Source organism: Mus musculus, chromosome 13, assembly GCF_000001635.26.
Source record: "Mus musculus strain C57BL/6J chromosome 13, GRCm38.p6 C57BL/6J".
In the NCBI taxonomy this organism is placed as follows: Eukaryota; Metazoa; Chordata; class Mammalia; order Rodentia; family Muridae; genus Mus; species Mus musculus.
This window is the reverse complement of record NC_000079.6, coordinates 7,648,663-7,662,802: the sequence shown is the minus strand read 5'-3', so window position 1 is coordinate 7,662,802 and position 14,140 is coordinate 7,648,663.

Here is a 14,140-nt window from a genome sequence, read left to right as displayed (position 1 = left end):
GTGTGAAACTGGGGAAGGAAAATTAGGAACACTTTTCTAGTATAAGTAGATTTAGGACTTTGGTCTTACCTTGGGAGGCATCAGGACACCCTGAAAGAGCATTGTGCAAAGCCCTTCAATAAGGGCTTCTTTGTGAATAAGAATACTTTGATCATTTCACACATTAAATAGCCACAGATAGTAATTTTAAGCAGGTAGCATTCAATTTTTTTCTTATAATTTCCACCTACATGGTGCATGCATAAATTACAAACATATGAACATATACATGCATAGGACAAACACATATAAGCAGGCTTTAAAATGGGCTTTGACCAAAAAGAAAACATGAATTTTTGTAGAATTCTTAGAGAACGGCTTAAAAAATAAAATAAAAAATAATGGCACAATCCAAAAATCCTTAAAATACTAAACATTTCCTCCCTTTTCCTGACTTTCAACTTTCCTTTTTTTTATTGAAAATAGTTTTTTAATTAGATATTTTCTTTATTTACATTTCAAATGTTACCCCGTTTCCTGGTTTTCCTTCTGAAAACCCCCATCCACTCCTCCCTCCTTCTGCTTACCAACCCACCCACTCCTGCTTTCTGGCCCTGGCATTCCCCTATACTGGGGCATAGAACCTTCACAGGACCAAGGGCCTCTCCTCCCATTGATGAATTACTAGGCCATCCTCTGCTGCATATGTAGCTAGAGACACGAGTCCCACCATGTGTTTTCTTTGGCGGGTGGTTTAGTCCCTAGGAGCTCTGGGGTTACTTGTTATTTCATATTGTTGTTCCTCCTGCGGGGCTGCATAGCTCTTCATTGGGAACCCTGTGCTCAGTCCAATGGATGGCTGTGAGCATCCACTTCTGTATTTGTCAGGTGCTGGAAAAGTCTCTCAGGAGACTGCTTTATCAGGCTCCTGTCAGCAAGCTCTTGTTGGCATCCTCAATAGTGTCTGGTTTTGGTGGTTGTTTATGGGATGGATTCCCCAGGTGGGGCAGTCTCTGGGTGGTCTTTCCTTCAGTCTCTGCTCCACACTGTCTCTGTAACTCCTCCCATGGGTGTAATACAAGATGTTCTGATTATGATTTCCTTCCCCCAACTCCTTCCAGAGTCTTTTTATCTACTCATCCACCCAAATCCACACTCTTTCATCTTATCTTTCCTTTGAATAAAAATAGACATCCAATAAAATTGGTAATAATCATATAAAATGTAGAAAGCAAATCAAAATAGGAAAAAAGCAAAAGAGAGAGCCAATGCAGAAGTACAAGAAAACATCTAGACAATTAAACTCGCACATTCATGTGCACAGAGATCTCATAAAAATAAAACCAGAAGCTCCAATATATAAACAAAATAATCTGCAAAAGTTTTTTAAAGTGCCAAGAAAAAATACCATGAAACATAAGTCCTTCAAAAATGCCAGAGTTTAGTTTCTGTTAACCATCTATTGCTAAGCATGAGGCCTCTTCTAAGTGTGGTCCATATACCCAGTAAGACTCAGAAAAATAACTAAGTTTTTCTTTGTGAGCATTTTTCAATTAGAGCCAGCTCCTGTGTTAGGGATGAGGGTTGTTTTCCTTCTCAGTGCTGGGACTCCATGAGCCCGAGACCTGTACAGGTGCTTTCACAGGTTGTCACAGCCTCTGGGAGCTCATGTGCACATCGGTCTACTTGTGTCTAAAAGTCCCTAATTCTTTGCTGTCTTCTATCCTTACTGGTTCATACAATAGGTCCTCTTTTTTTCTCTTAAAACTGTAGATTTTGTGCTTAAATATTATGTTTTAATAAACCGCTATATGAGTCCTTTGTGTTTCCTAAAAATATCCAATGCTAATAGACACATATTTGATGACCTGCTTTGAATGGTATTACTGCAACTTCTTTAAATATGACCCAGCCCTATCTTTGTAGGATGGGGAATATGAGTAACAATTTCTCTATCAATACTTTAAGCTAGGCCTCCTTCAGACTGATGTGTTGTAGCTTTAAAATCAACTCAATACTTCATCTAGTTCTCATCTGTGTGGGTGCATCATTCTGTCAGATACCCATCTTTCAATTGACTGTAAACATCTTTCACTAGCCATGTTACTCAGAAGCCCTGTTTTTTTTAATCAGAAAAAATCTAGCTTAACTAGAATATTCCTTCCCTATGTTCTCTACTTACATTAAATAACAACGAAAGCATTTCTCAAGGTTAGTGGAAAGCCCTATGCAAACGTATACTCAGGAAGGTCTGCATGAAAGAAACCCAATCCAGACATGCCACCACGATAAAGCATTCCCATCAAATACTTTGGATTACTTTTTGCACTTATAGAAAGTAATTTCTAACACCCAGATTAATTTCTCTTTGGATATACTAGACACAGATTCTACTACACTAACCAAAATTAAAATACCATAAGTAATTTGTCCTATGAGATTTACCCTGGGATATCCTAAGACCCCTTCTCTGTAAATGATGTGATCAAATCTTACTATCTTCTTTCCTTCTACAACTATTTATTCATAGAATCTCTTCTTAAACATGTTCTTCAGGAATTTCCTGGTATAAGTTCCAAACATTCTACATATTTAGATAGTTATCAATCATAGGTTGGTAGAGGTCCCATGAAGAGTTTTAGAGAGTGTATGTTTCCCTCCTATGATGTATAGATACACTTGAGAAAGATCAGAGCAATAGGAAAGAGCTGGGAATAAATATGGATTCTCAATTTTAATTACATTATTTGAGATCTGAGTTTCACTATATAAATTAAGGATATTAATTCTTAAAAGAAAAGAAAAATGGTAAATATCTAACAAAATGTGCTGAAATTTAACTATGGTAATGGAATTCAGAAAAGGATATCTGAACATATAGCTAAATAAAAGAGTTGGTGATCAATAAGATGACAATATAGAATGAATTATTTAGAGCACGTTCTTGAAAATTGATCAAGATTTATCTATCCCTATGTTGTCTCTGACACCAAGTGCTTGTCAGACATTGTTGAAAAAGACACAGTATCTGTTCTTCGCTGTTACTTAGTTCATAGCTTCTGTTTTACCTAAAAGTAAATAGATTATATATATATAATATATGTGTGTGTGTGTGTGTGTGTGTGTGTACATATATGTTACAGACTAGTTTGGGTAGTGAAAAATGCATGTGGATTTTGGATTCAGATTTTCATGAATCATATTATCTGCGTAAGAGTGGACCCATTTGCCTGCTGTTGGGTTGCCTTTTAATATGAAAGGTTTTTCTGCATTTTCTCATATTTTATCATGTTCTGTTTTCCTCGCTTTTGTGTTCTCTCTAATGAGAGACAGAGATGAGTTGATCTAGAGGGGCAGACAGGTGGGGAGGAGTTGGAAGGCATAGAGGGAAGGTAAACTATAATCAAGATATATTGTATGAGAAAAAAATTTTTAATTAAAAGAAGTAGAATAAAGGAGGAGGAAGAAGAGCAGGAGGAGGAGAAAGAGGAGGAAGAGGAGGAGGAGAAGGAGATAGAGGAGGAGGAGAAAGAGGAGGAGGAGGAGAAAGAGGAGAAGGAGGAGGAAGAGGAGGAGGAGGAGGAGAAGGAGGAGGAGGAGAAGGAGGAGGAAAAGAAAGCACAAACTCAACAACAGGCATGGACAGAAGAAGATCTTAGTGAACTCTTCTGCTCTGCTCCATGTTGAACTATTTCCGAATGATAGACTCAGTGAAAAGTAGTCATATTCTTTAATTTTATCCTTACTGGTGACTAAAGCAAGTCCCAGTGGATAACTCTAATCCAGGTGTTAACATACACCCTGCTTAAAGTAGATCGGTCACAGAACAAAGGCAAAACAAATCAATGTAGAACAGGTAACAAAGTGCAGGTGGAGGGCTGAGATTTGGTAAAAGAGATAAGAGAGAGATAAGAGAGGGTTGGGTATAGAACAACTGGAATGTATTAGTCACCTGCATGAAATTATCAAAGAATTAACTTAATTACTAATAAAATATAGTAAAATAATGATAAGAGAAACCTTAAAAACAGTGTTATTTTTTAGTGTCCTTGTTTGACTGCAATCGATTCATGAAATCATTAATAATCTGACACTAATTTAATTGTATCCTGGTCAATTCTAACTACCTTTCAATCTCTGTTATGTGTGTATGAAGGTATAAAGAGGAACAATTGCTATGGGTTCTAAAATGATGTAGTACAGTTGAAAGATAAAAGAATGAAAGGAGAGAAGCATCATGGAAATATTGGATGGAAATTAGAATGGTATACTATAGATTCCTAGAAGGGCTATTTTAGGGAACAACAGATCCATGTACTTCAATGACTATGAGAAATAGAATATTCAGAAATAAGAATAATTTCTGTGTGAAGATGAACATTACTTTGGCAAATGTATTCATGGTTTCCATCTTGGTGGACTGGTCATTGTAGCCATGCTCCAAATACCAGGCTACATGCTGAGCTAGGAAAGAAATGTGATGTTTTCTACATGATGTTCACTTTGTGAAAACCCAAGGCTGAATCAGAGCTCCAGATAAAAGTGCCCAGTCAATTCAATGTGGATTAGGTTGGATTTTGTCCTAGGAGTTCCTGAGGGGAGCATGCACCACAGAACATAGATGAAGCTTCTATTACAATGCAGAAGGACTTTGGGTGTTAGAGAATAAGGAATAGAAGATCTGCAACAAAAAATGTGCACCACGTACCAAGTGTAACTTGCCTAAGTGGCAGGCTATGCTTTTTACTTAATAATTTTTCTATTCTCTGTTGACATCATTTAATTAAGCAGACATCTTGGAGATACTTTTGGCATTTCACAGAAAATGTCAGAGTATAGTGAAAGGGGAGATACATTATTAGCTTATATTTAATAGTATAGAGAGTCTCCCAATTAAAAATGACTTAGCTCTTTCATGTAATGCCCATACCCTCATAAAGAAGCTAAAAAACATAAAGCACTGATTTTGACATTGCTCTAAGTCCATTGTTGCCATCCCTGATTTGTGTATTAATATACTGAGTACAAAGTAACAAAATTAATAAATGAATGAGGTATTTAGGTAGTGACTATTATGCAAAATATATCAGAAGTGGTGTTTGAGCTCTTAGAAAGGGACCCTACTATTTGTCATCTGTCAGAAGACACTGCCATAATGATACCTTTATGATGATGCAAAAATATGCCCTATAGGACCTTATGAAATTAAACTTCTCTGACACATCTGGGGGCTATTTGCATTCTATCTATAAGTTCATCATGAACATTAATAGACAATAAATTGCACTTAAAGTCAGCAATTGTAATGTGTTTGCTGCTCTTGTTTTTAATATCATGGACAGCCAACAACGTCTCACTTCTTCTAACTGATGTCCATCGAATTCATGGTTCACTCTTCCAAAGATAATGGTAAAGGGAGAATCATACTTCACATTTAACAGGTACAAAATCAGATCCATGAATCAATTATTTCTTATTTCCACAAATTGCTTCAATGTTTCAGGCCAGGAGATAAAGGTGGAGAGAGGGTTGTGTCATGGAGTATGTATGAGGGGAAAAATGTGTAAGAAAAATAATGGAAAACACACACGTACTGAACATAAAAGAATAGCAGGAAAAAAATAAATCTTAAGGGAACAAAATAGAAGCCTGAGTGGTTAGAAGAAGAAACAAATCTACCTGGTTTATTTCTGGTGTCAAGATAGAAAACCATCCTGGCTTCTATTGATGGCCAAACTACATGTTCTTGGGGGGTATTAATGTTATTGGGATTGAAAGGAAAAACTAAAAGCCAATGATCAATAGCTATCTGTCACACAGTTTCTGACAAGATTATTTCAATTCTTCTTAGAGAACATTTTTATTTTGGTGAGGGTACATGTGTATTATTTATTTACTCTATGCAACACATTAATTTGTTGAAGCCACATCCTTCAATGTGATGATATGTGGCCACTGAGGAGAGACTTGTTGAACACAGCTATCACAGGGTGGCATGTTACTTAGATAGCAAGAAGAAAAAGAATGAGCAGAACTATCACTGACCTCTTGTGCATACCATGGAAAGAAGATCAGACACAGAGTTGACAATCCAGGAATAGACCTTAGCAGAAACTGAATCAAACCAGACCCCTGTCTCCAACTGCAGCCTTTAGAATTACAGGGGGTGAGGGGTAGCAAGTTTTTGAGCTGCACACTCTATGAAATATTGTTGTAGCAGCATGAATTAACTAAGGTAACATATTAAGCCAGGCATTCCAATTGCCAGGTATATTCATGTGCCCATCCTTCATTTCCTCAGAGACACTCAAATGAACACATTTCATAACTATACTCAAGAAGTTGATACTTTTAACGGCTTGAGGGTGAGGATGGTTCAAATATTAATAAAAAATAGTGCTCTTGCAGAGAACTTGAGTTTGCTTTCTAATACCCATGTGGGGCTCCTCACAACTTTCTATAACTCTAGCTCCATGAAATTTGACAGCTTTCTTCTCCCTCTGCACCCACATTCACTCATGTGCACATATCCCATACACACATATATGTATACACAGTTATAATTTTTTTGAGACAGGGTTTCTCTGTGTAGTCCTGGCTATCCTGGAACTCACTCCGTAGACCAGGCTAGCCTCGACCTCAGAAATCTGCCTGCCTCTGCCTCCCAAGTGCTGGGATTAAAGGCATGCACCACCACTGCCTGGCCACGGTTTTAATTTTAAACACATTCTTTAAAAACAGTTTTATCATAGCATATGTTCCTTAGCTTTGAATATGGAACATAGGACCTTATTGCTATTGGCTGAATTTGACACCCTAGTTATTTATGATATTACCTAAAAATCAGAAAAATATCCATTAATATCTTTTTTTCTGATCCAGACGAAAGAATGAGTTGCTGCCAACCTTTTAAATATTGAATTAATCACTTCATTCATACCTCTCTAGTAAGGCCCAGAGCATCTCTTTGCTAACACATTCATGTGCTGCCATCTACTTACCCCATCAGAAAGTGGGATTCTTTAGTCAGGCAAGAGAAAGTAATGCATCACCTGATTAGAAGGAAGCAAGAATAGTGTCAGTTATCTTATATCAGTTACTGCGTGATGACAAGCAGTTTCCTGCCTCTTAGATTTCTTGAAGCCTAGATGCTTTTAAGAGACATGATGCAAATTTTAAGCTGTTATCATAGCTCATAAAGACCATTTCTCATTTTGTTGGCCAGTTAAATGCATTCACTGTTAAATCAAATATCTAGATGTTTTATAAATTTTGATTCTTCAGAGTTCTTTAGTGACGGCTTTATTAATAACCCTTGCAAAGTATCATCTAGGTTCATGATACACAATAGTTAAAAGTGTAAAAATAGATCTACTTTCATAGGAAATGTGTTCTACTTGAGTAGGGGTAGATAATCAATAGATAAATTGTTATGGATATGCACACTGCAAAATCTGGTCAACCATTACTGCATTGAGAAAAGGAAAGCACAATCCAGACCATATTGGCAAGTGGATATGGATCTCTTGCCATCTTGTTTACCTATCATTTCTACATCTCCAAAAAATAAGTGGAGAAAAGCACTGAATATTCCAAATATAAGCATTAATATTGGTATACAAAGAGGCTGGAAGATGGCCCATAGACAATGTCCTTGCTTCACATGTGTGAGGATTGAAATTCGAATCCCCAGCCACTCAAATGAAATCTGGTTGGCCATGGTGGCTCATCTATACTCCTAGAACTCAGGAAGCAGACACAGGGCATCCTGGGGCAAGCTGGCTAACTACAGTAGTTGAATCTATGAGCTGAGAGCTACTACATTAACAAATAAGGTATAAAGTGATTGAAGACATAGGATAATTAGGCTTCCTAATTGACATGCATATGTGTTTATACACTTTCATATTTCACATTGATGCATGTACCACATAAATGCAAGAACATATACACATTTACATATACGTAACACACACATACAAAATAATCAGTAGAAAAAGCAAACACATTGGCTTGTAATCAGACTAATCAAGGTAGAGATGCAAGCTTAGCATTGGTTTCATATTAATGTTCAAGGAAGAAACAGTAGAAAATGTTGAGGCAAATGGTGTTACAGAGACATATTGTAACTAACAATGTTGGTCAAAGTTAGGATACCGTATTTAATAGGGAAACTTGTGGTGACTGCCATGAGGAGTTAGTGGTGGCAATACTTATTTATTTTAAAATAGATATTTGTGCATTCACAGACAGGTAGGGCTTATACATAAACACAAACAAAACATGGCCATAATTCTCAAACATGTCTATCCTGAACAACTGACTGAAGGTTACTTCCATCTAATGAGAGTGTTTTCTGTGACATTTTCTAGGAAGACATGAACTAATGCTTAGTACCTATAGATAGGGCACAGATGATCAACCAAAGAATTGATTCTCGAGTCTATTTGATGTATTGAGTCTATTGAGATTACTGACAGGAGACAGGTGAAACTAAGGTGACTGCATCACCAAAAAACCCAGTCCATATGTATGATGACTCAAAATCTGCTTCCCTAGATACCTACAGAAAGAACCATGTTCCCATGTTACCTACAGAACCATGATCAATATCCCTCCTTCTAAGAGAAGCTAGCTGCTGACATAACCTTGGGGAAGACCCTTCAGGAGCTTGTAATTACCAAATCTTTTTGTTTAATCTTATAATCTTTATCAACTTCTTGAACTTTAATATTCTGCCAGCTTCTCCACTCTTATGAGCTCCTCTCATCTCACCTGAAGAGAATTTTTTAATTTGAAGAAAATAATTCTACATCATATTAGATACAAAAGCAAAGGAACAAAGTAAGCAAACTCAGAGAGAAATGAGCATTACTAACAAGTGGGTTAATAAACTGTAACCAAAAGATATTTTGACATGAAGAATATAAGAGATTATTGAATGTGCTCAGGAATTATGTGGATGTTGCATGTTTGCCCTTTAAGTCACTTGTGTCTCCATCATAACCCTGAATAGCTTGTGTCTAAAAAAGTTACTTTATTGATGTCTGGTTTCCCACTTGCAAACCAGCTACACATGTTCAGAGGCTTTCTTTCTGCCCTGCTTCTGACTTACCTGAATAAGTAACAAACATGTGATTCAATTGCTACTCAGAATGGGAAAGCTAGTATGTATGCTGGAGTATGATAATCAGGGTCAGATGGCTTCACTTTAACTGAATGAAGATCCTGGGCCCTATGAGAAATAAAGAGACTCCACATATCCACACTCCATATACTGAGCTTCCAGACAGCAACCAGCTGTCACATGATCTCTGGATGTGGTAGCCACTTTCCCCAGAGCTTCGGCTATTTTTTTTTAAAAGATGAGTGTTAAGAGGCTACAGATTATATTCCACCTTCAAGAAAGAAAATAAAAGTTTGTCTTGCTGGATATCTTTAGCAAATGGACAAGAACCCATCATGATTATAATTGACAGATTCACAACTCACTTCGATATTTATTTCAAGAGCCCAGCCTTTACATTAACCATGCCCATACTATAATTCATCTTGTATAGTGTGTTGCTAAAAGAACTATTCTAATAGGATTATATTTTGACAGTTAGTGCCTGACAAAATCATTGTTGTTAGAATCATTGCCAAAATTGTGACTGCCAACAAGGAAAAATGAGTGAAACAGGGGATGTGGGCATCATTGTTTCAACTTGACTTTCAAAGGCAATCTCTTATCTTCTATTATTATTATTGCCTTTGTACCTTTAACATGCATATATAGTGCATATACACAGAGGCATGTACAGGCACACACACATATATATGTACTATATATGCATAGAATACATATACATGCAGGCAAACAAACATGCAAAGAAAATAAAAGTAAATAAACCTTTTAAAAATATACCATTACTATTAGAAATACTAGAAAGTGTATTCCTTAATCAGAGATGAAGGTGTATGTTGTCCCTGTTGGGAAACCACTGCCCTCTCTAATTTCTGCCAGCATCTCACTGAGCAGGTTAACCAGATTTGAAAATCTTGCTCATATAAATCTTTCTTCATTAGCCAATAACTATACTTATTTTTGTTTGTTTATTTGGTTGGTTGGTTGGTTGGTTTGGTTTTTTCAAGAAATACTTTCTCTAGGTAGCCGTGGAACTCACTCTGTAGACCTGGCTGGCCTTGAACTCAGAGATCCTCCTGCCTCTGGCTCTAGAATGCTAGAATTAAAGGCATGCGCCACCACTACCACCACCACCACCACCCACATGCTATTTCATTTTAATCAGCTCCAATATTGGACAATACTGTCATGAGACCACTAATGTCTCATAAAATGAAATGATTTGACACTAATAAATGTTCACACACAAATTCCCTAACTGTGTATTACTCTTTACATTTCTTTCAAAGGGAAACCTAAGAGTGGCTAAAGAGTTGTTGTGTGGCAACTTGAAGTGGAGGCTTCTAGTAATAGTGTATGAGGGACTGAGATAACATGTGGTAGAAAGGTACCTGCCACCAAGCTCCATTACGTGAGTTAGAGCCCCAAGAAACAACTGGTGCAAAGAGAACAAATTCCCACAAGCTGTCTTCTACATAAGCAGTACAGAATACATACACACACACACACACACACACACACACACACACACACACACGCACACACACACACACTTCATGCACACAAACACACACACACACAGAGGCATATATAGGCACATACACATATACAAACAGAGACATGCACAGACACACACATATACACACTAAAATGTAATAAATATTTTAAAATATATTTTGGTATTCAGGTGCAACTTTACTTCTAGTGCCAATACTGCAGGGTTGTTCCGTATGAGTATTATGCAACTTAAAGCTTATATACTGACCCAGGTGTGTCTGGGATATTTAGCTTTGCCTGAAAGGTTGTTGTGTTTGCCTGGAAGGTGTTCCTGAACATATCTGTGTGCTCCTCTATGCCTTTGTGCCTGGGAACCTGCTACAGGCAATTTGGGATTCACTATAGGGCATGACATTCATTGGTTTCATTCATAGACCAAACAGAGAAACTGAGGAAAGGGAAGGCTCTCTGCAGGTTCTTAATATCAAAAGCCTAAGTTGTCTCAAAGGTCCTTGGGATTCTCAAAGTGATGAGTTTTTATTAAAAGAATAAGCAGTGGTGGCTTAGTGTACCCGTCAGGATTTCTCCTATTGTAAACTATGCATAATTCAGTTCTAAAACCCAGTGATGCTGCCAGTGAACTAACCAAGAAAGAAGACATAGTGGCTTGGGCAGGTTTTGTCTTTTAGTTTATGTCTGTGTGTGTGTGTGTGTGTGTGTGTGTGTGTGTGTGTGTGTGTGTGTGTGTGATGTTGATTGGTATTTTATCTTATATGAATGTCAAAATCTCTGAAACTTGACTTACAGATAGGTGTGAGCTGTCACGTGTGCTTGGAGTTGAACCCTGGTCCTCTGTAAGAACAGCCAGTGCTTTTACCATTGAGTCATCTCTAGCCCCCAAGAGCAACTCTCTAATGGAGCTGCTGTGCACATTGACCAATAAAACCAGATAAACAGAATGGAAAATGAGTGACCAGAAAATAAAAAAGCTTGATATTTACTTTTAGAATGTATTTTATATTAGATAATTTTAGGTGCATAGCAAAATTGACAGGAATATTAAAGTAAATCTACCTATCGCCTACCTCCATACCCATAGCCATCTGTTTTTAACCTCATTTAAAGATGTATTTCCTTCCCTGGGTAATTATTTCCCAACACATCAGACATGTCATTATCACCCAGAGCCCATGGTTTGTTCAGGATTCCTGCTTGGTATTGGACATCCTCTGGGTTTAGACAAAGTTATTCTCTGGGTTTATCATGGTCAAATCAATTTCACTTTCTCACACAATTCCTTTCCTTCCACTTGCCCTCCTCTGCCATAATCTCTGAAACATCCACTCTTTTTCACTCTTGCTTGTGTTTTCTAAGACTGGCAGAAAATTGAATTATATAGATTCCAGCCTTTTGGGATACTTTCATTTTGCATAGAAATATACATCCAAGTATCTCCTTTGCCTTTTCCTATCTTGATCACTCATCTTTGGTACTGAATAATAGTCCATCCATCCCTTAGGCATATAAGGTATTATCATCTGCTTACCTGTTGAAAGACATCTTAGTTGGGCAGAATTCCAACACATTTCTGAGGACAAGAAGCTTGATTTATTAATCTTATTTTAATGGTTGATTTGCTGTTATAAGAAACTATTAAACAATCTGACACAGTGTCCATGGTATTCTCCATTCCTACTAATAGAAGAAGCAATGAAGATCTTCAGTCATTCCACATCCTGACCATTAATTATAGTTGCTAGCATTTTGAAGGTGGCTTTCCAATTAGTAGTGTCTTATTTTAATTGACCTTTCCCTAACAATACTCTTGTGTGTATTTCACATCTGTGTAGTTTTCAAGTTGAAGCATCTGTGCATGTCTTTGATCCATTTCTTGTTAAATTTTTGGATTTTAACTATTTTTGTATATATGCTGAATAATGGTCCAATTCAGCAATGATTCCCTTTGTGGGTAAGACAATCCTTTATTATTATAACTTAAAAGCCATCTCCATACACAAAGCCACCAAGAGTATGACTATATTCTAGTGCTTTTTCTATTTTTGCATTTTACATTAAGGTAGTTGAATTCGTTTGGGGTTAACTTTTGTGACTGCTTTAGGATATGTGCGTGGTTGTGCAGCTTTTCCTGTGTGTTCCAGGTAGGAAAGGACCATGTAGTAAAAGACCATCCTTCTCTACTTCATTCCTTTTGTTAAAGATCAGTTGACAGTTCCTACAGGTCCCTTTATGTATTATACACTATTACATTTTCAATTCATTCTTTATCCAGTACTATACTGTCTTGATTACAGTGGTGTTTTGCTAAGCCTTTAATGTTTATTGCATTTTAACAGTAATGAAATTCTGAGATATGGATTTAAAAGTCTTGAAACATCCTTTTTTTTTTCCTAAATAATATTAATTGACTCTTTCTTGTTCTGTTGTTTTTTTTTTTTTTTCCTTTTCATATCATTGAGAGAGCAAAGATCCCACAGGCTGTCTTTTCCATTGCTTTGGTGCCAACTATAAGAGTGGGTACCCAGCACGGCCCAACCCCTGAAGGCAGGTGGCTGATCAGAGGATATAGGAATGTCAAGTGACCCAGCTCTTGTAAATGTCTAAGCCTTTAGTTGTTACAAAGGCCATGGTATTTGCCTCACTTGATGAATGATGGATGCTGTAAACGTGGAAGGAAATTGTATTTGCCAGCAAGGCAAAGTGCTAGGGAAAGAAGTGACTAAACACTCATTCATTGACATACAGAACTGTGTTCAAAGCTATGTATTCAACAAGGCTAGAAATATAAACGAAATTCAAAGCAGACCCTCCACAACCCTAGTTTTCCCACACTAATACATACACACACACACACACACACACACACACACACACACACACACACACACACATACACACACACACACACACACACACACACACACACACACACACACACACACTGTATTTACATGACATTATATTTTTATATAGCCCCCAATGGCAACTCAGGTAGAAGCATGAGAAATTTATTTTCAATTTCTTGTTTATTTCTTAAGCATAGACATAGTTTCTCTTATCAAAAGGCAAGTCAGATAAAATGTCGACTATTCCTCTCCTTTTAGAAAAGATTTATTCAGCTGTTCCTCTCCCTGAACTTCTAAAACATGAAGTGACAAACACAAGTCTCATAAAATATCCTGGTTCTGATGAGTGAGACAGCCAAACTCGATAACAAATACTGAATGGGAGCAGTAATAGCAGAACCACTCAGCCAGAAACTCAAATCTGCCAAAGTCTCTTTACAGAGGCAGGTGGAGGAGTGCTCTCCAGCTATGGCTTTTAACACTGTCAGAGGCCATCTTGCTTCACAGAGCTGCAAGGTAGACAGATTGGATTCTCAGGTTCAGACGTGCCAAAGCTTCTGCCTAGAACACTGCTGAACAACACACTATTTCCAGGAGTGGCATGTTTCCTTCTTTTTGAAAGGGATGATATTTTCAATGAAAATGCAATCATTACAAAACAGTCACTGATGTG